The following is a 23,957-nucleotide window of genomic DNA, read 5'->3' as shown; positions in this document are numbered from 1 at the left end:
GCGTCTTTGTTTTGGTTCTCATCTTTTCTTCAGAGGAAATGCCCAACCATGACTGTTCATTGTTTATAAAAGTCTCAAGGAATTAGTTTTTTCAGAGCTGATGATTGTTTTTTGAAAAGGAAATGTGAGAAAAAAGGAATGTAGCTAAGAGACAGAAATACTGTTTTGGGGCAGTATGGTTGTAGTTAACCGTACAAATCTCCGGTACAGTTCCTTTCTTTATATTGCTTCTGGCAAAAACTTGGACAATGTTTTCCTCATCAGTTTTTGTCATGACCACTGTCTACTCTGCTTTATTTTTTTTTTACTAGGTTGTCCTCTGATGCTAAGGCATATATTAAACTCATATATATATGTGTGTGTGTATATATATATATATATATATATATATATATATATTTAATTTTCTGACTTTAAATTCTTTGATATAACTCCCCATAATAATTCTGGCTTTGTTACTGACACTGTCTAAACACAGAAATATTGGCCATTGAGTTCTTTTTGGTCAATAAATGGGAATACACTTCAAATGGAAAAATAACAGCGATCTTATATGCCATATTAAGGCATTAGGACGGTGTTCTGTAGATGAATGGAGATTTATTACAGGTGTTTAAGTAGTATTTAAAAATGGTATCTGTGTTAGCATTCTGCCAACAATATAGATAGCATATTCAAGGGGACTGCTAGGAAGTCACTACAGGTGACCATAGTTACTATAAGTGACATAATCAGGGCTCTTTAAGGTGAGGTCAGACTCAAGAAATGGTTATAAAATAAAAGTAGCGGGGCTTGGTGATTGGTCATTTGGGAACATGAGGGGAAGAAACAGTCTCTGTGCTCTAGGCTATGTCTTATTTAAGAAGCCTTCATCGGGCGCCTGGGTGGCTCAGTCAGTTAAGCTTCCAACTCTTGATTACAGCTCAGGTTATGGTCTCAGGTTCCCGGAATTGAGCCCAGCATCAGGCTCCACACTCCGAGGAATCTCTTCCTTTTCCTCTGCCTACACTCCCGCTGCTGTTCCCCTGCTCATGTGCACGCTTTCTTTCTGTCTCTCAAATAAATAAATCTTAAAAAAAAAAAAAAAAAAGAAGTCTTCAAGCCAATATTATTTCTATCCCCTCGTGAATAAATGGAAAGCCTGTAATGATATCCTGAGGTTTTTATTTTTAAATTTTTATATGTTTCTTAATTTCCAAATGGCCCAGCCAGTTCTAGGCCTCAAACACATCTACTTGTATGATAAGTACTTTTTGTTTCTCCTTTAATTTTTAAATTCCAAGGAAAGAAGCTACAATATTGCCAGGATGTCCAATAGGCACTAAGCGAAGTCAATATTACACAGCCAAAGTCAATATTAGAAGGGTGACATTATAAAACAAACACGATTTTATTTTGTTAATTGATGACCCTAGTGTTCGGTTACTCTTTGTGTTTTATTTTCCAAAGAAACACCTATGAAATTTGACATTTTCTGGGATCTTAAAACCCACTAGAATAAATACTGATATAATACTAAAACATTAGGGCTACCAATGTATCTTAATATGGATTTCAAAATGTAGAATGAGAGTAGGGTTTATCACTCACAAGCAAAATTTGTTATAACTTCAGAATCCCCTTCTGATGTTGAGAGGATATTCATGCAATAAATCTGTGAATATGTATATACAGCAAATTGAGAATTAAAAAAGGAAAAGGTAGATTATTATTGGATTTTCCTATTAATATATGTAAAAGATAAAAAATACTTTAAAATATTTTCTATTAGTAGTAATAGATACTAAAATTATGCTATTTTTTGCCTTTTATTATTATTATTTTTTAAATATTTATTTATCTATTTTAGAGGTGGGGCAGTGGAGGGGCAGAGGGAGAGAGACTCTCAAGCAGACCCCGAGCTGAGCGCACAGCGCGGGCGAGGCTGGATCTCAGGATCACTGGCTAAGCTGAAACCAAGAATCAGATGCTCAGCTGACTGTGCCACCCAGGTGCCCCCATTTTTTACCTTTATAAACACGTGTGTTTTTCTTAAAGACCCAGAAAATAACTCTATATTTAGAGATATAAATCTGTTTCATTTTTACTGTTCTAGATGGGGAAACAAAAATCATTAGGAAATATCTAGTATCTCTGAAGAAGCAGAAATCCCACAGAAATTCTCAATTGGCCTATTTCATAACTATTTCATTAAAAAATTGGAACAACCATATTTGTTGGGAAAATACCCATAAAAGTATAGAGTTTCATTTCCTGAGAATGCCTGAGTATGTTCCTTGCCCGCTGATAACCAAATGAAAGTGGCAGTCAACTCTCCAAAACATGGCAGCCTAGTGGAGCTTGTTATTCCAAGATGATGCAAGACCAAGACTTTAAGATCCACAGAAACATCTAGGGAAAGCAGTGGTCCTTTGCTCTCTCTAGAACTTTCAGTCTTTTTTTTTCCTGGATTAAGAATCAGCACTTGAATTCATGTCTTTTCTCTGATCTTTGCTGCCCTCTACTGACTCATACTGCACTTCTTTTTCTGCTTAAATCTACTTAATCTATATCCAATTAATGTAATTATTGTGTTGAATTAAGTATTTATGGGAAGCCAACCTTTAAAGATTTCCAACTTACAGGCAAAACATCTACCTTGCCTTTAGGTTAACTCCACTGGTCCAAAGAATAAATTAGAGGGATTACTCACCCATAACTGACAAAATTGTTGAAAAGAGAAATAATATTCCAGTTTATTAAAATAACAGAAGCATAATTTGACATACTATCTCAAGGGATGGAGGCAATATAAAAATACTTAATGGACTTATACAAAATTTTCACATTTTATACCAAATAGTACCATGGTAGATACAATAATTACCTAAGAAAATAACCAAAAAATATAAACGAAGTCCAAGTATTTTTACAAGGATGTTAGTAACATTTATATAAATAACCAAACAAAATTATAAATGAAGGATGTATAATACGGCTGAAATTGAGAAGTCCTTATAAAGGTGTGTGTGTATTTCTATATATATATATAAAATTGTGTGTCATGTTGACATTAAAAACAGATTTCATATGATAATAATCATGATATCCTCAGTCATATAAAATATAAAATTTAAAGTATAAAATAAAATAGCATGTAAAAGTGAAGACAGTAAAATTCAGAAAGGGCTTTACCACTTGTATGTGAAAAGTGAATTTGTATTTTTGTGTAACTGATTTGCTTTTGCTGTATGGATGAATAATTATGCATGAAAAAGAAATGAAAGAAAGTGGCATGTGCACGCATGATAAGGCTTGGTGAAATATTGTCCAGTATTATTTCCATTTAACCTTGCTTGGATCACAGCTGAGGTTTATAGATTTAGAGTGCTAGGCTGAATAGCCGCTTGGCTATTATGAAAAATTCATGGTCTCAGGCAAGATTTCAATCACTGCCACATCTCTAAAGGTGATAAATAAAAAGCCCACCTTTATTCACACAGATGCTCCAAATGGTAACATCTATAATGTGATGCCTAAAATTACTGAATGAAAAAGGGAAACAAAGCTTATCTTTATGAATTCTAGAACTTTTATTTTAATTTGGTCTACCAAAATTTTCCTACTAGTTTAAGTTCAGAGGTCATTGTTGAATTCATAATACCACCAAAGTCTTCATACTATTTTAAAGCCGAATGGATGAGTAGCTGAAATTATCCTTCTGTTCTATTTTCTGAAATTTACACCTCCATGTTTCTAGTTTTCCTCTTCGAAATATTCATCTATGATTCACTTTTTACCTCCTTTTCTTTCCTGCCTGAAAGTGGCCATCTCTTAAGGTTTTGTTCTCTGTCTTTCCATTTCTATCTCTATGTTCTTACTCTCTCAAGCCTTGAGAATTATCTCCCTGACTGCTTTTCTCATTCCCCTTCTGCATTTCTAGTAGTCTCCTGCACACAGGTCGCCTGCTTCACTGACACCTCCAACACAAGTGTAAAATTAAGTTCCTCTCAAACAAATTGGGAGGATGGTAGTGATCACTGAGTTCAGCCCCCTTTTAGGTTAAAAATCTGAGGCTACAGAAGCAAACTTACTTGCCCAAGCTCACACATTAATTGGGAGTAACTGCCAGTCAGTACAGCATTCTTCCTACCACACTAAACTTCCTATTCCCTGGCTAATTTCAGATTTCTTCTCCTACATGATTCTTTCCAAAATTATCTTCAGTCATCCACGTATGAAATCATGGTTTAAAAAGATTATTCTTCTTTGCTCCAAAATCTGGTCATTCTGTTCCATTCCATTGATCCATTGATTATTTTTTACAATAACATCTACACCTTTCTTAAAAATTTTTCAGTCAAGTCAATTAAAATCAAGAGTTCTACAAAGCCTGCAATAAAAAGTAGTGGGCCATATCTACATTTCTTTCCCATCCTTGATTTCTGTTCTAAGAGGCAGATGGTCTTATACCTTTTACCTGCTTTTTTTCCGAGATTCACCATCATGTATCCTAAAAAATGGGTATATGCTATTTTTTGCAATATTCTATTTTGTTACATAGTAACTTTTTACTTCCTTCCTTGAAAAATAAGAATTTATTTCTTTACGATATTAACAACCTTCCCTTCTCATTCCTTTCTGAACATCTTAATGTCATTATTTTAGTTTGGGTTAAATAAACATTCAGCATTTTCCTTACTGCCTTTAAATAAAAGTTACTTAAACAGGAGTCACATAAGTATGTTATGAGTATGAGTTCTTTACTGTGTAACTTTCAGTTTTCCCAGGAATTAGTACTTGTTTTATTTTCATTTATTAAATTTTTTTCTGTACCTATTACTATGTTTCACCTACAAACACTCGGAGAGAAAAGTAACTCCTTCCTCGACATATGAAACCTATCAGGTGATTAATCAATTTTTGTTTTATTCTTAGAGCCTTCCTTCCTGGAACCCTTCCGTAAGAACTGATCTAGACAGCTGTGCAGCAGTTCTGGGCTCCCCTTCTCCATGGCTGTGGCAGTTTCTGGTACTTCTCTCCTCTTGTAAACCTGCTACTGGAATTCCAAGTTTCCCGCTTCTTGATTATTCTTTCATTTTAATGAAGTCAGTCTTGCTGTAGTTTCTTGAGAAGTGTATGGCAGATAGTTTTAGAGCTTGGCTATATGAAAAAGCCCTTAGTCTACTTTCTCATTTGATGATCGACCATGTGAGTTCAAAATCTAGATGGAAAATTGTTTTTCACAGAACATTGAAGGCATGATTCCATTTTCTTTTCAGCTTCAAAGTTGCTGTTGAGAAGTCTGAGACTATTCTGACTGCCTGTTTTTAATCTGTATCTCACTTCCCTGAAATTCTGCAATACTGTGCTTTGCTGTGAAAAGCTTTTCATTCATTGAAGTGGGTACTAATCAACACTGATCTGTAAATCCAGACATTTCAGTCCTGGGTGTTTTCTTATTTCTTTCTGTATGATTTCTTTTCTTTCAAATTTTCTTTTGTCTTTTTCTGGGATCCTATTACTTGAGTGTCTGAACTTTAAGATTAAACCTCTAAAATTTTATCTGTCTTGTTTATCTTCCATTTTGCCTTTTGGTTATACCTTCTGGAGACTCCTTCATCTTTATAGTCCAACCATTCTATTTAATTTTGTTTCTGCCACTATATATATATTTTAGAGATTTTATTTATTTATTTGACAGAGAAAGAGGCAGCGAGAGACGGAACACAAGCAGGGGGAGTGGGAGAGGGAGAAGCAGGCTCCCCCCTGAGCAGGGAGCCCGATGCGGGGCTCGATCCCAGAATGCTGGGATCATGACCTGAGCTGAAGGCAGACGTTGAACGACTGAGCCACCAAGGCACCCCTCTGCTACTATATTTTTAATATCTAAGACTTTTTACTGTTTGAAATCTTCCGTCTTATTTTAACATAGTCTTCTTAGTATTGTTAGTTTATGGATTGTATTATAAACCTATATATATTATATATGTATATATCTGTTTAAGGCTATTGATCATAGGGTTTCTTGAATGCTTTCTCCTATTTCCGGGGTTGCTTTTTCTCTTCTACCTTGCTTATTCTCTTTGTCCTCTTTATTTCTAGTAAGTGGCATGGCTTTCCTTTTTTTTTTTTTTTTTTTTTTAAAGATTTTATTTATTTATGTGACAGAGAGACAGCCAGCGAGAGAGGGAACACAGCAGGGGGAGTGGGAGAGGAAGAAGCAGGCTCACAGCGGAAGAGCCTGATGTGGGACTCGATCCCGGATCGCCAGGATCACGCCCTGAGCCGAAGGCAGACGCTTTAACGACTGCGCCACCCAGGCGCCCCGTGGCATGGCTTTCCTAATCCTTGGCTGATATTTGATGGTTAAAAGTAGAGCCCTAAAAATAGATTAGAAACTTTGTGTACAATTTCAAGGCTTATTGACCAGTGAGCTTTCCTCTAGGATAGACAGGAATCCAGTTGTTTTTATCAAGGACACTCTCTCTCCCCAAATGTCAAGTGTTTTCCCTTGAGCCACTGAGATTCCAAAGAGATGAGTCCCCTAGCCCTCCACCTGTGAGGGAAACTTGGTAGGTAAAGCTGTGGAAAAGCGAGAAAAGTATTATATGGGTTTCATTGTTCAGTGCGTGAACCTTCATGGAATTCCCTTCATTTCAGTATGGCCTCGCACCCTTGACTTTGTCTGGTGTCTCTGGGTTCGAAGTTTTTTTAGAGAATTATCCTCAGTTTGTTGTTGGGTGTGGACAATTTTAGGGTCTGATTTATTCTCATATAGAATTTGAGGGGCTACTAAGGTTTAAAGGCTTCTTAAGGAAAGTTTTAACAACTCTTCATGTTGTCTGCCCGTTGTACATGGCATCCTTTACAGAAACCTGATGTTTCTAACTTGTGGGTCTTTCCTGGATTCCAGAGCATGAATTCACTAGTATCTTGACTCCCCACTCTTGTATGTGGCAGACACAATCTTTATTCTTCCTCTTGTCTTCATTTTCTGCTTTATATCTTTCAATTTTTTCTTTGCATCTCAATTTTGTTGTCCTATTTCTGATTTGCCTTTTGTAATTTTATGCATTAAAAAAATCTCTATACTGAATTCTTTTAGCATTGTAACATGATTCTACATGAAGCACCAGACTTCAATAACTCCCCCCCTTTTTTTAATTTCATTTCCATTGCCTTAGATCACCTCTTATACTTAATATGAGGATAATTAAATTGGTTCCTAACTGATTTCCCTCCCTCAAGTTTTTTTTTAAACTAATAAATCCTGATAACTGTCACCAAAGAAACATCTCTAAGACATCACTCTGATTTTTATCACTCTCCTCAGAAAACTCCAGATATTTTCAAATGTCCAGAAAAGTGAATTTCCAACCCATCCATCATGTACCCAAATTTCTTCTTCTCTTCTACCATGTTTCAGTATGAATACTTTCCTCATATAGATAACTTTAATCACTGTCTTCAGAAAATGGGCACGTCTCCCCATGTTTTAGGAAAATCCTGTTCATCTAATCTTACTTATTCTTCTCATTTTCTCCAAGAAGTATTCTCTGATTCTGCCAGAAAAAAGCAAAAAAAAAAAAAAAAATTTATTGTTGTGTATTCCCTTTCAAAATCCATAATATCTACTGTGTGCCAAGTCCTGTGCTAAAAGTCCTTCAGACTTTCCTTAGGTAAAGACAAAGGCAGGTAGGCAGTAGTTTCCATAAAGAGTGAAAACTGAGAATAAGATCCCAGTGGTCAGCTGGAGTTCAGAAAGGAGGCTCCAATTTCTAAGAGGATGGACAAAACCAAGCCTCCTCTCCAGCCTTATAGGAAATGAAAATAAGGCAAGGACCCATTTCTATGGTTGGTATCCACAAGTGGATGAAGAATAAGGACGTTGTCTCCTTGTTAGTCAAGGGATAAGAGGTCAGCTCAGAACTAAAAGCAAGACGACTTGGTATAGAATTCACTTGAGTTACTTAATGGAGTCTTCACATCTCTTTATCTTAGACAGTGTTGGTCTGCAGCTTAAAGAGTTATTGAGCCTGAATACCAAGTGGTCTGGCATTTGCAGAAAGGGACTATTGTAAGTTAATAATACACTTAGAACTGTTGAAGACTAGGTCTCTCTAAACGTCACAGGAAGCTTTTTGACTCCAGGATGTGAATGTCACTCTCATTCCAGGAAGAATTCTATATTCTTCTCTTCATGATTTTCAGGGACAGATTCCATGTACTTAAGAAGGTTACTTTGCTTATTGTTAGTTTTTCAGTTAAATTTATATGGTAAAGAAATTCTTCTATGTCTAATCACAATAGTCTTACTTCACTTATTCTGACTATGATTTTGCAAAATCATACCTTTTTATGAATTAAAAAACCCCACCCATCTATAAATTGTTGGAATGTAGGGATCATGGTTACTCATCTTTGCTATTCCACCATATTAGTGCATCGGAAATGCTAAGCTGAGGTATATATAGTAGGAAGGACAATATTTTCAGCATTAGAATCTATAAATTTGTGTATCAACAATTCTACCCATAACTGTGTTACTTTAGTCATTTCCCTAAACTCTTGGGGTCTCAGTTTTCTTATTTGTTAATGCAAGATAGTTTTCCTCAAAACTTAGATGACTGTGAGGATTAAATAAGAAGTATATAAAAATGCTTTGTGATTATTAAAGCACTTTAACCACAGAGCTTTCAGGTATTAACTGAAATGAACAAATGAATGAATGCCCTCTGGTTGACTCCTATGAGTTATTTTTTTCTCCTGCGGCTATACAGAAGACACTTTCCTGCTTTATTAATGATAATGTCATATGAGGTAATGATTAAAGGAGGATTGAAAGATGATCTTTCCCACAAAACTTCCAATCATCTCCCTGACAATATGCCTAAAACACTCTTATTTTCAATTTTTTTGTACTAGGTATTTGAGTCTTTAGGAGGCACCTGTTAACCATTAAAAAAAAAAAGCAGCATAGGAGAGGTGACTTAATAATGCATGAACATCCCTTTACATATTTGTACAGATGAATAAATCAGTAGAGAGTAGAACTTAAAGACATGAAAGTAAAAGACCTATGCTTCTCTGGAGTAAAAATGCACTATGATTCTGGGGATAAGCAGAAAATGGGATTGTGAACACATGGATTAATCTTACTCATTATTTGCCTTGTTTCCTTCCCAACTTCAATTTTAAGGAGTACTAGGCATTCTTCTCTCTCTCTCTCTCTGTCCATATTTTTGTTGAACTGACTGCTGTAGGTCTATACAAAGGAGTTAAGGCTCCTTTGAAAATGTGGTAAGAATAGTTATCTACTGTCTACAAATCCTTGGCAAGCCCTCAGAAGAAAACATTTGTGGTAGATATTTTCCTAGTTTTGCCACATAATGATGTGCAATAATGATTAAACTGCCTCTTAATGAATCAAACATAAAAGCTTACCTAAATAGACAAAATCTAGATAGACATGAATAGAATGCATTATTTGATATAGTTTATTATTTATGCTATGTGATTTATTATTTATGAAAGTTATATAAAACTCCCACAATTTTCAATACTTTCTGAAAGGTAGAAACCTGAGGAATCAAATCATAGTCATTCTTGGATTCTGACTTGCTACCTTGCTCAAAATGTCAATATGAATTCAATTAAGGAAGTACGTAATATATATCCCCCAGTAGGTTGTTAGTTTTAATATACAAGTCAACTATCATTCATTAGGCACCTGTTAAATGCAAAATACTCTTCTAGGAATCATTTGTGTAACTGTGTGTATGTGCATGGGAAGGGGGTAGGAGTAAGGGAATGAATAGATTTCTTTTTAGGATATTTCTTTGAGTGCACTCACGTGCTTAACCTTCTACCGGGTACTCAGATGACCATTTCATAAAATCTCTACTCTGATGCAGCTCATGTTATAGTGGAGAGATAAACAATAAGCAAGGATAGTAAGTGTTGCATGCTAGATGGTAGAGTGCTATGAAGAAAAATAAGTCAGGCAAGGGGATAGGCAGTCCTGTCAATTCCAAATAGAGTAAACAAGGAAGTCTTCTCTAAGAAGGTGGGCATAGGATTAAAAACCTAGGCGGTAAAGGAGCCAGCTATGAGGATATCTGAAGGAAGATCATTTTAGGCATAGTAGTTAGCAAGTGCAAAGGCCCTGAGGCCAGAGGGTACCCCAGATTCAGGGTCAAGCAAAATGGTTAAGGCAACTAAAGCAGAGTTGGAGAGAAGGAGAGGAACAGTATCATATCAAAGAGGGGAAAGTAGATCAGGTAGACCACTTAAAAGAACTTTAAATTTCATTCTGGACGATATGGAAAATCATTGGAAGTTTTAAGCAGAGGAGTGACATAATATGGTTAATTTAAAAAAAAGAAAAATGAAGTAGGAGTTTGTGAATGCTTTCTTCTAACTGACTCACCTAAAAGTTTTAAAAAGACCAAGAAGAAGAAAATGTAGAAGCAGTAGGTGATTGCCTGTGTAGCTATTCATAATTCAGTCGAGAGTTGATGTTAATGCTTGATAGGGGTGAAGGTGGTAAGATATGGTCATACTTTGTAATAGATTAGGGTACCTTCTATAAAATTGTCTACTGAAAGAGTGTGGCATGTTAAAGAGGGAAATTAAAAATAAGTCCAGAATTTAGAGCCGAGCAACTGTAAGGGTGATGTTGCCGTTGACAGTAATGAAGAAGGCATGAGTGTATCAAGCTTTAGGAAAGATTAGGAGGTTCATTTTGAACATGTTGAGATGATGATTAGACTTCCAAGGGGGTTGTAGAGTAGGCAGTTGGGTATATGAACCTGGAATTGAGGAAAGAGTCTGAGCTAGAATTATTCTGGAAATACAATATTTGGGAATTACATATTTATGTAATAGTTAAGACTCCATGATATCACCACAGGAAGGAGTATACTTAGGAGAGAAAAAAGCTTAAGGTTTTGGGGTGGTGGAGAAAGCGGAAAAAGAGACTGAGATGGGGAAGTGAGTGTGGGAGGAGGAAAACCAATGTGTCATCCTGGAGGAGTTTCCATGAGGGGCAGTCATCAGCTCTGCCAAATGCTTTAGACGGCTTATGTAAGATGCAGACTGAATATTGACCTCTGCATTTAGCAATGGGAAGCTCTTTGGTAACATTTTCAAGAATAATTTTGACAGAGAGAATGAGTCTTAATGGCATGGGTTCATGAGAGAATAAGAGAAGAATTAAGGAGAAAGCAACTGCGTGTTTTTATCCTGATGAAAATGATCCAGCTGAAGGAGACAAAATGATGAGGCAGGGGGAGGAGAATTGCTGAAGTCGCATCCTTCAGTCAGGGAGAGGTGACAGCATCTTCAGCACAACCTCAGGATTTAGCATTCACAAGGAGCATATACAATTCTTTCGTCAAAATAGGTGACATGGAGGGTTAGGCATGCCTACCTGAAGTTCAGTGAAAAGACTGGGGAGATGGGAGCTTGTGGAAGCTCTTTTAACTGCTTCTGTTTTCTCAGTAAAAATAGGAAGCATGGTAGCAGCTTTAGGCTCTCAAGGAGTTTAAAATATAGGAAGGAAGTGGTGCCTGGGTGGCTCAACTGGTTAAGTGTCCAACTCTTGGTTTCCACTCAGGTCATGATCTCAGGGTTGCGAAATTGAGGCCTGCATTGAACTCCATGCTCGGCAGGGAATCCGCTTGAGATTTTCTCTCCCTCTGCACTCCACACCCCCGTCCCAACCTCTCTCTCAAAAAAAAAAAAAAAAAATAAATAAATAAATAAATAAATAAATAAATAAATAAATAAAATACAGGGAGAAAAAGAAATGTATGCGTGTGTATACACACACACATATAAAGAGACAAGAGCATACTAAATCAAGGCTGAGTATGATCAGGGCTAAAATAGATGTATCTGTTGTGTTGAACAAACAGGACTCATGGGATGTTGTCATAAAACTATATTTTTGTCTTCCTTTACATTTCATCCAGGGTTCCTGTCTTTCCACTGGGTGAAAATTAAGTCAAGTCACCATAGTTTCCCACTCATTTTCATTAATAAGAATCCTTTGATGAGTAATCAATATGCCCATTATTATTAATTAATAATGAAAACTTTAATCTTTGTTTAAAGATAAAATGACTCCACCTTACCAGTTTAGGTCTGTTATAGGTTGGCTTCCTTTAGTGAGAAAGATGCCACATTAGGCTTCTTTTCTATTTCCGATCCTTCCCCCATGACCGCCCCCCCCCCATCCCCACAGTGTCATTTCAAACCTTTTCAATGTTTGACACAGGGTAGGGACAGGATGCAAGAAAGAAGAAAGAGCAGTTCTTGTTTAGTTAACATTATCATGAGCCGGCATTGTGCAGTGTGGGCCTGTGAGGTGCTTGAAGCTTTCTTTACTTCTCTTAGGGAACTTGTAGCTCTCTGATGTGTGTGATGCATTCTCTCTGGCTAACTACCAGAATCGCATATGGAAACTGGAAATCAATTGTCTTGCGGCTTCAGCTGAAGCTGAGACTAAATTAGTTCCATTACAGTGTTACATTGCATAAATGGTAAATCAAATGTTATTGTGTTTGGAGGAGAAAGTGAGGAAGGTGATTTCTACTTAGGAACATGAGGGCAAAAGGAAGAGTCTTTGAGATGGGTGATAGGATTTAACCGTACTGATGTTCATAGCAATTGGCACTCGCACGTCGTATAGCTCTGAATAAATAACAGCTAATGGCTTCCCATGGGTTACCATGTACTCCACCATCTAATGGCACTACCTTGGGTACACGTGACTAAACCAGAGATCAAGTCTTGAAATAAAGGTGACTACTGATGAGGCTGATGTTTGTGAATTCTCCATCCAATACAAGTTCTTTTATATGGGATTCTATCACTAGTCAAACTACATTCAAAGAATTAAAAAAAGGGCTTTCAGAATGAGTCAACAGACAGTATGGAGTGAAGAAGAAATTAGACCAAAAGGTATTGATTGAGGAGAAGCCATGGGACAAAATAAGCCATGAGCAACCAGGTATCGTAAAACAGAACAGAGAGATGTTGAAATCTGCTTGTTGAAAGGAATGTGACAACAGAAGACGCAGAGTTGCTGGATCACCAGAATCAGGACGCACGAGACTCTACAGCTCTATCTCCAAGGTGACTATGGGTGAATAGCTGCACAGACACCTTATCGATGGCTAATAGAAGCTCAAGTTAAACACACTGCAGCTCAAGATACCCACATAGCTAAAGTTGTGTGCACAGTCTCTCATTCTCCATCCCACACTAGGCTCCTCCATCACTTGCCCCATCCCAGGTAAAGTCACCACCAATCACCAGCTTTCTAAATCTAAACTTATGGACTTTTTTGCTCCTTTTCCTCCTATTCCATCCAACCCACCAGAGCTCACTCTGCACAAGTCTCAAATCAAGCCCCTTCTCTTCTTCTCCACTACTACCACTCATTAAACCACAATAATTTTCCACCTATAGCATTACAATAGAATTTCTGCTCCTACACCCCCATCCCTCATCTCTCAATTCAATCTCCATTCAGTAGCCAAGGGATCTTTATGCAAATGTAAATTAGATCATTTTGTTTATTTTATAAGACCCTTCAAGGCTTCTAATCATTCTTAAATAAAATCCACACTCCTTGCCTACACCACAAAGCCTTGGCCCTTCGTACTCTATGACCTTTCTGGCCACCACACTGGCCTACTTGTTATCTCTCTAACTTGCCAAGACTACTTCTGCCACCACGTCTTTGCATGCCCATTCCCTTTATCTGGGTTGTTCTTCCTTGTAGTTTTAGCATGGCTGGATCCATCTTGACATTTAGTTTTCAACTTTCCTTCAGTCACACCCAATCTTAAGTAACTAGCCGTTCACTGTTACATCACCCATTTTATATCTCTAGCATGCCACTGATATTCTGTGTGGGTTTGTTTGTTCACTTAATTTCTGTGTGTATGATTTGTTTATTTTTGGTTGCTAGCTAATAAAAAATGAGTTCCATGGAGGTGGCGCCTTATTTGCCCTTGTCATCACTGTATCTTTGGGAGTCAGAATCAAGATGGTCACAAGTTAACCTCTCCATAAATCTGTGATGTTCAAATGGTTCTCTCTAAACCATGTTATATATATTTTTCATGAGATCTAGTTTTGTGACACTTAAGAACATTTGTTGACGTTTTCACTTTCCATTTCCATCTATGAAAAATTTCTGGTGATTGAGGTAAGTTTGAGTATGCCCTGTTTCTTGCATCTTTAACTTTCCCCAACACTCTGTACCTTCTCTGACCAAGGAGCCTTTGCATGAACAGATTTCTCCACCCAGCTCACTGCCCTCAAGCCCCTTTGATGTGATTGACTTCAATGCATGTGTACTTTATCAGCCTAGATGTTATATTTTCCATAAATCTTTACTGAACCCTCAGTCCTGGGTTAGGTCCTGTAGTTATGAACTCCCAGATAGCCACTGTGTGTTCCCACATTGTAGCACTTGCCTCTCCATCATGAAATTCCCTGTCTTGTTTTCTTCTGTCTTCTGCCAGGTGGACTAGAATGCAAGCTGTTTTATATAATTTGCATTGCAATTTCAGTTTGTGGCACAACACCCCACGGGAAACCAGTCCAAATCAAACCATACCAAACCAAACCAAACCTCTTGGTGTCTCTAATACTTTCCTGTTAGGTGGCTAGAGGTGCTAACAGTAGTAGGTTCTTTTCTGAAGACTTAGTAAGAGCAATTAGAACCCCATGAGAAAACAAAAGGGCCCTTTGGGAGGGCTGAGGCAATAACAAAGTCATCACAATTCCATCCACATTTTCTACCACAAACTAGGGGGTCCATTTACAATTATTCAGAGAATGAATAGATTGAAATCTATCTATGGATAGCATTGGAATATATTGTGGAAGTTAGAGCGGGAAACCAATCCCTAAGAAAGCAACAGTGTGAGGAAAGATATGAAGATTTAAAATTACTGAAGGAATGTGTTACAGCATTATACGCTAGTCTCAAGTCTTCCATCCACTCCACAGATAATACAAACAAACAAAACAAAAATCCAAGGTGATGAGGCACCTGGGTGGCTCAGTTGGTTAAGCGGCTAACTTCAGCTCAGGTCATGATCTCTGGGTCCTGGAATTGAGCCCTGTGTCAGGCTCCCCTCTTAACGGGGAGTCTGCTTCCCCTCAACCTCTCCCCCTGCCCCTCCCCCTGCCCATCCTCTCTGTATCTCTCTGTCTGTCTGTCTCTCTCTCAAGTGAATAAATAAAATCTTTTTTAAGTGAATTTATTCCATTTATTTTAAAAATGTGATCACAATAGAACAGAAAAATAGAAAATATGATTGCTTGATATGTATAATTAATCTTCTCACATAGAAACTCTGGGATCAGATGACTTGCTTTGAGAATTTTACCAACAAATTAGGCAAGAAAATTGACTCTTAAAGGAATTATTTGTAAAAGAGAGAAAGTAGGAATATTTCTTAACTCACTTTATGAGGCTAGCAAAACTTTGATTCCTAAATCTGTCAAATACATTTTAATAAATGGAACAAATACAGATTAATGTCTTTTAATAGATTAAAAAAATCCTAAATAAACTTTTTCCTACACCAATCAATGCTATATGAAAAGGAAAAAAAAATCACTATCTGTTTGTATTTATTGCTAGAACACATAGTTTAAGACTTAAATATCTGAAAACAGAATTTACTTTATGCACCCGAATGTTCATAGCAGCATTGTCCACAATAGCTAAATTGTGGAAGGAGCCGAGATACCCTTCAACAGATGACTGGATTAAGAAGATGTGGTCCGTATATACAATGGAATATTACTCAAAAAACTTTTTAAAAAATTCAAAATGATCACTCTTATCTAACAGACAAAATGGATTATTGGTCATTGATCACTGAAAAAACTATTAGATAATCTAAACCAAGTTAATGCCAATACTACTATTTTTAGTATTTACACCTCAAATTAGTAGGATTTATGCTTTATATTACTGATTGTTTCCATAGTATATAAACTGGTCCAAAATTTCTGGTTTCCATGGTTTATATCTCATCGCCCCTCATTCGCCTGGTCCCTGAAGGCTTTGAGAAGCTTCTGCTGCCAAACACATGAAACACCTCTTCCTTCCTCTGACTCTGACCTTTAGTTTAGATCTGATAACTAAATTACTTCTGCATTTTCTTCTAGAGCCAGAAGAGACCCTGCCCAGCTCTGGCTTCTTTTGCTTCCATTCTCTCCTTTCCCTGTGGAAGATGTGAAGGCCAGTCAGCCCAAAGCCCTGGTCTCTGCTGGACATACTTCCCTGGTGTCAAACTTCTCTCTCTCCACTGGGCTTTGGATTACAGCCTACACCTGGGTGGGTTTCCAATTCTTATGTTTATATCAACTAGTTGGGAAATTCTATTTCATCTTGCAAGTTACCCTGAAGCTGGGTATCATTTAAGAATGGGCTTGGTTGCGAGTCACTGAAAAGTCTCCTCACAGCAGATTAAATAGAATTTTTTTTCCCAAATAACAAGAATCCTGGAGATTGGCAGGACCTGATTTTGCTTCAGGACTCAGCATGTCAGAGCCAGTATTTTTGGGCCTTTCCATTAGAGTTGCGGAATGGCTGCCTCAGCTCTAAAATTATCAAAGGCAGAAAGAAAGACTTTGGTGTTTGCAAATAATTATTGCTTTATTTGGTTGCCCCCTGTTGTCTGTATTACTTTATAGTTTGCAAAGCTAATTATACATAAAATGTTCAAATACAAGTGGATAATTATACATTAAATCAAAGTTTTATTAGATAGCTGCTTGCATATAGATGTGTTATTTCTTTAATATAATACTATAAAATGTGCTCTCAGTTACAGGTTAGATAGCTGTTGTTTTCACTTAGTCTCTGAATCTGGATTTTTCAAACCAGCGGAAAATTGATCTTAAAAATTGCAAAGGGTAAGAGTATAATTAGCCTAAGAACAATTTGTTCTAATGACAAACTGACACCAGATAAGATATAAAACTTGAGAGACATCTTAAATCTATGTCCCTTTTGGTTAAAAAAAAAAAATCTGTCCTGACACATACTCAATATTGGCACCCTCACCATTCTTTCCATTAATTTGTTTATTGGATTTATGAAGAACTTTCTCCTCTACAAACTCAATTTAATCTCATTCATCTTTGTGGCTGTCACAGTTCATGTTTGTCCATCTAAAGGCATCAAATTTGGTCAGGCTTGATTTGGTAAGAACGTAATTCTCTGTTTTCCCTTCTCACACAAACATCAGTAACTGAAAGATAATGAAGAGTTAATGTACTTCCAAGTGATTCTGAACTCATATTGCAACATCTCTACATTCTAACTGATTAATTGTTCCAAACAGCAAGGTTTCCACGTGGATTTGGATTGTGAATTTACAGTATTTACACCTCTGATTTGCATTTTCTTCTTTTTGTTTTCTATTAAATCTGCTTATAATAGCAAATGTCATTGCTCCATATACATGCTAACAAAAATCTGCAAAGGCAAAATGCCAGATTTACTAATTGGTGGTTCACTTTCTCTATGTAGTTAAATACACACACACACACACACGCACTTTATATTCTCTGAAGAGAAGGGATGATATTTGATTTGGTGGTCTAAATAGATGAACTTGAGGCAGCCCAATCCTAGCTCTTTATGGCTTAAACGAATGGTGCAGGGACTCCAGAAGTTTCCAGTAAATAATAGAAGGATTTGATGTGCGAGAGAGTCCATGCAAAAGCAGAGGCCTGACTGGGAACGAGGACATGGTGATGCTTGGGACCTTTATGATAGAAGGAAGTAGCAGGATCCATGGGCTCTAACAATAGGTCCCACCAGGTCATTCTCAAGTTGGAAAGGACCCAAACCTTCAGAAGTCACAGGTTTGGGTCATATATGCTACTCTGCAGCAGAGACCAGATAGGCTTGAAAACTGTGGGTTTCTGGTTCCCGTAGGGCGGCTTCTCAGTAAACACATCAGAGTTTATGAAATGGGGCCTTTTCATTAGTGGAGAAATGGCAGTGGTATTGAGAACAGCAAGAAACAAAATACTTGTCCTAAGAAACAAAATACTTAGATTCTATTTTTCAAATGAGGCTCTAAACTCTTAGTTATTTGGGGACACTCAATTTCTGGGAGCAAATGACATGGTACTAAGTGAGAAATGGTCCTGCTCTATCATGTAAACATCAAGTCACCTGAATTTAGAAAGATCAGTACAATTACAGAAGCATAATAACCTATCAAGTCATTGTGCTAGGCCCTGCCTAGCCTTCTCACGTGCATCTTCCCAAACATGCTGCTACAAATAAGGGCATGGAGATGAAAATCTATATTGTTTATTATAGAGCACTGATTTTTACAGATGAAAGTTTATATTGCTTATAATAGGGTAATGATTTATGTTACATATTGTTAAAGTGTCAATTCCAGGGTCCTTTTTCCTAGTCTAGAGAAATGTTTTGGAAACGAACACTTAAATATAGAACAATGAAACATAAATTAAGTGACGCGGTTGGTGACAGTTCGCTAATTTGCTTTTCTCTTTGTCTTAGTATTTTTGCTACTTGTCATGGATGCTCAGAGGGCAGAAAAGGGAAAGCACTATGTTCGCTGTTAGTGGATTTAAGTAGTAAGATTTGAGAGTTGCTAATTAGGGTGATCATATAATTTTTTGCACAAATCAATTCACTTTGAGAACCAAAAGTGGTGTTATTAAAAATCACACCATGCAAGAGGCTTAGTATGAGTTTTTGTTCAGTAAAATGGGGTGTATTTTTACCGTTTGGTCCTCTGGTTACTTTTATGGAAATAATCAGAACACAAATATAAGTTTCTTATAGAGAGGTGAGTCATGGTCTTTAAATTTTTACTCAGGGCACTGCATTCTCAGACTTTGTTCAAGGTAATGTCTAGATTTAATAGGTCAATTGAAATTTTTGTGACGAAGAATTTGAAATTACTACAAGGAACATTATAACTAATTATGATTTCAATTACCCGCAGTTCACAAGTCCTTCTTCACTAAATAAAATTATGTTGACAGAGAGGGATGAGGAGACGGAGGAAAGAAGGAAGAAAAATGGAAAGTAGTAAAGAATAAGGCATGCAATAAAAGAATCTAGGTACTTTTAGATGATTCAGATAAACAGCATAAAAAATTTGGCTAAATATAAAGACCATGTATTCTCACGGGGAGACTAAACCACTGTGATAACTCAGCAGGAATATTCCTTGTCTCTTAGAGAAGCGTAAAATGGTGTCGTTTGCTTTTTGGATGGTGGGAGCCTCCAAATATTTAGTTCTAAACCACTAGAGGGCAGTGGAGTACTGGGTAGAAAACAGTCCTTAACAAAGACCATTCTCTCACCCACTCCCCCCCACCCAAATAACTCATACACCATTAAAATAAGGAAGGAAAGATAGAAAGCATAGGGAGAATCTGATAGAAGAAAATATGTTATAATGGAAAGACATTTCATGTAAGTATTGAAGGGAGGGGAAAAAGGAAGGATTATTTCAACATATCCTGAAAAGATTGAAACAGACATTCTCACATTTTTAGAGAATGAATCATAGGGACTGTAAGAATTTATTCAAATTGAGAACTATAAGGGTCTTTTTTTCATTGTTTGAGCAAAGCCCAATTATACAAAATGGATTTTTGAAAGTCTAAGAAAAATGTTGGAAACATATAATGAAATGGGTTGCAATCGCAGGTGTGCAACCACATACATAGCTCCTATATTTTGAACTCCTTCCTCCGGTGCTTTTTGTTAATAATGAAAGTCTAGATATGGGTCTTACATAGTTGAAACACTTTTTTTTTTAAATTTTTGCCTTTCCCCCCTGATGAATAGCTCAAAAACCTAATTATTTTACTCTAGATTGAGCAGGTCACCCATAGCAACTGAGTTTCTCTCGTTTTCAGTGATTTAAATTCACCACATAAAATAAGATGGGATTATATATCTTAATAAAAATGGTTAATTTCCCTTTTTCTTTTTGTTTTCAAGGTAAAGTCATTTTTGTGACTGATATGTTCTACTGTATCATCCTTAAGATTCAGAAATTTCTCAGTTTCTAAATGTATTTTTAGAATCAAGGCATCTGTTTTTTAGTACGGCATATGTTTGAGAGAACTCTAAAGATGGCATTTTGTTAGGGTTTAGAAAGGAATCTGGTGAAAAGACTTGCACTGTTAGGAAGAAATTGCTGTTCCCATCTTTAGGATTTAAATTGTTTATATGTTTGCACTTTTTATTCAACCATTACTTAAAAATTAAGAGGCTGCTGAGCACTCTTAAAAAAAGTGTTAATAGATTTTTCAGTCTGTTTCAAATTCAGGAAGAAACAAGAATAGGAGGGAATTTAACTGTATGTATTCCTTGTTTTAAACAGTAGCTATATTCTTCAAAAGTTGTCTGTCAATTGATTTTTTTAAATGGAATCGTATTTTTTATTGACTCATATAAAAATTTAAGAGATGCCTTATCTCTATTATTTGTCAGTGATTTGTCTTAAACTTCTAAAATGGCAACTTTTCCTGAAAAAAAGAAGGAAGAATTTCAAGTCTATTGGACAAAACAGAAGCACTTGACATCCAGTTATTTGCTGAGACTGCCTCTCCAAAGAATTTGGAATATGTAAACACTTGATACGACAAATTAATTGGAATAGACAAAAGAAATTTAATAGTTCAGTCCCATATATATTTAGATAAAATTCCCTCTCATTTACAGCTTCTACAATTTTCAAATGGCACTCTAATATTTTTTTGAAAAATGAAACTAAAATTGTATGAATTTAAAATTCTAGCATGGTAGCTCATGTATACAATATTCAGAGCAAAGCTGTCAAGTATTGAATGAAGTCACTGCAGTAGGAAAGCTGAACAGATTAGGATTCAGAAGCTTTCTTGCTCCCTTAACATAGGTGGCCTCAAAGATGGAATGCGTGTGTGTGTGCGTTGGAGGTGGGGTTCCCTACAAAATTAACTCAAAGAAAAGTAAGTAATACTGTGTTTATTCATGTGATAAGTCATCAGTTAGGTATTCTACCGCCACGCTCATATTATTTCTATAAGAAAAAATCGTATCAACAATGAGCTACAGCATCGTATTTATACAATTCAAGGAGTTGTAGTTTTGCTTCTTCTTTTTCTTTCTTTTTTTTTTTTTTTAAGATTTTATATATTTATTTGACAGAGAGAGACAGCGAGAGAGGGAACACAAGTAAGGGAAGTGTGAGAGGGAGAAGCAGGCTTCCCGCTGAGCAGGGAGCCTGATGCCTGGCTCGATCCCAGCACCCTGGGATCATGACCTGAGATGAAGGCAGACGCTTAACAGCAGAGCCACCCAGGGGCCCCTATGTTTCTTCTTTGTGCAGAGGAAGTACATGTTCATTGGGAACATGCAATACATATAAGCTAAGAGAAAGGGCAAGTCAGTAGAAATAATCGTTACATCTATTGAAGTAGGAGTTGTTCTTTAAGAGTTGAGTTCTTTAACATCTTCCTAAGGTACTGCTATTACCCTCATTGTACAAATAAGAAAACTGAGGGACAAAGAGATCGATTCAATTATCTAAGATAACAGAGCTGATTGAGCCCGAGGTCAAAACTGGAACCTGTGACCCCAGGCTTATGCTCCTCATCACAATACCACTCTGACTCTCCTTACCTTATTCAAGACCAGAAGGGGTGATATTAACATGCAAGTTCATGCCAACCTCCTGCCCGTATTTTAACTGGTATTAGATTGAATTAATAGTTTAGTGCTTGTATTTCTTTTTCGTTGAATCTAATTAAAAAATTCTGAGGTTTCTCACATCGATCCATTTTGAGAAGGACCCGATACTGTCTGGCATTTTGACCAGATAGATCACAAACATACTTTTTATTATAGTTTTAAAAATGAAGGAGAGCTTTTTAGCTTTTATTGACTGAAAAATCTTGAAGAAAAATGCCTTTATTTGTGTGCAACCATTAATCAAAAAGGAAGGTAAAGCTAGACCTCTTTTGATTATTTAAGTCACTGGCTGTCTTATGATAACATGATAGTGGACTTTTTCATTGCTTAATTGAATTTTGTGGATCTCAGAGGTCAACGTGATGAAATCACTCATTGAGAAACTTCTTTGAACAATGCAAAGTATTATTTGGTATCGTTTGGTATAGTTATTTAGAATAGTTATATAAAAAGAAAGTTGGTATAGTTATTTGTTAGCCTATATTGTTTTTATGCAAGTCAAATTTCTGCAGTAATTGTCAATTTACTTTGGTTTTATGTTGATTAATTGGATGAAAAATAGGAATAATGGAAGCAATTGTGGGTCAATAAATAAAGCTGTGAATAAGCTTTATTTTTTCTTATTCCGTGCTATGAATATTTTACATAAAATTAACTATTTGGAAGGCATTTTTTTCTAACCAGTTATTTTTATTTCTCAAAAACCTAGATTTTTTTTTTTCCTGATAGGAAGTTTAGAGACATATGTGCATTACAATCATAGAAGCGATGTAACTCTGCAAGTTGCTTTCCACCCCTGCTCTCTGTCCTGACCTTCTGGATCTTACTTAACATGTGTGTTGATCTTTTCTTTTTTCCTTCTTCTTTTTCTTCTTCTTTTTTTTCCCTGACAGGTATCTTTGTCAGGCTTTGGACATATAGTCAGGGTACAAACAATGATAAGTACAATACTTACTACTTACCCCACTCACTGGTTTTTTTAATGCTCTAACTTAAAGCTCTAATTTAAGCTCTCTCCTTGGGGCTTAAAGATTAGGGAAGACATAAACCTTGAGGTGATACAAAAGCATATTTTGTATATTTTCTTTATCTCTTAGAGTCTCTTGATTTCTTAGGCCCTGATGGAGTCACAGTTATAAAATCTGATTACTTCCCAAATAATTTAATCATCCATTCACAGTTATGAAATCTAATTATTTCCTAAGATAGTTTAATATTTGCAATGGAAAGAGTAGGAACAAATGAGTCTCCAAGTGTCTATTTGGAAAAATAAGATCTTAACTCCCATGTTGTGACTCACCTTCCCCTTCTAAACTTGGAGCCTCCGGGTGTGATCTTAGGAAGGTTTTTTATTGTCACTCATGTGCTTCCGTGAATCTGAGTTCCAGGCAATGTGTGTCACTGATGCCTCAGTGGTGTGTGATGTGTGTTGTTTGCACGCTCTCCAGTGACATCTCTCGAACCACGTACACCACCATCCTGTCCTGTTTAATCGACTTCTTTTCCAGGTGCTGAGACCAACCTTTTGAGAAAGCTTGATTCCATGAAATCCCCCCAGTGGAATCAGCTGCCACGGGACCATCTTCATGGCACCAACATTTACCTAAGTAATAGTCTTCTCCCATTTCCCCATAACTTAATTATCAGTATTTAAAAGTGATGGGAAAGCAACTTGCAGGTGCTGTGATAGAGAAGCCCTGGAGGACTGGGGCTGGAAAAGTAACCTGGGAAAGTCTCTATGAGGGTTTAGTAAGTATTCCCAACCTCAAGATCTGGTTAATGTATATATTTCTATTTTATTATTATTTGGTTGCATAAGAGCATTCAGTAAGTTAAACAATGTTATGAGAGTAGCAGGATATAAATAAAAGTAGCAGAAACTGCTAGCTATCAAACTAGTAATATAGATATAAATGAATATGAGGTTTGAGACTATATAAAGAAACATAATTTGTAAACTTGTCTCTACTTCAGTGTAGATAATCCCAATTTATATGACCAGCAGGTGCCTGGTATTAAAACCCAACAAATCCTACATCTAGAGTATTTACTCATAGTAAATCTTCTAGGGTTTCACTGATCTATATAAAGAGAAAGGAATTGAAGTAAACTATGAAATGGAGGAAAGGGGATTTGTGCAAATTCATTCCAAATACCAAAACATATGCCTGGAACAATGCTCAGATTTCAGATGAAT

The 23,957-nt window shown here is 36.5% G+C and overlaps 1 long non-coding RNA gene across 2 annotated transcripts in view; it reads right to left on the bottom strand.

The window, feature by feature from the left end:
- Positions 1–23,957, bottom strand: part of LOC113255796 (uncharacterized) — a 53,087-nt gene that overhangs the window by 22,467 nt on the left and 6,663 nt on the right. The window lies entirely within an intron of this gene.

The sequence above is a fragment of the Ursus arctos genome, unplaced genomic scaffold (genome assembly GCF_023065955.2).
Source record: "Ursus arctos isolate Adak ecotype North America unplaced genomic scaffold, UrsArc2.0 scaffold_11, whole genome shotgun sequence".
Lineage (NCBI taxonomy): Eukaryota > Metazoa > Chordata > Mammalia > Carnivora > Ursidae > Ursus > Ursus arctos.
Note: the sequence above shows the minus strand (reverse complement) of the source record. Positions and strands in the feature narration are given on the sequence as shown.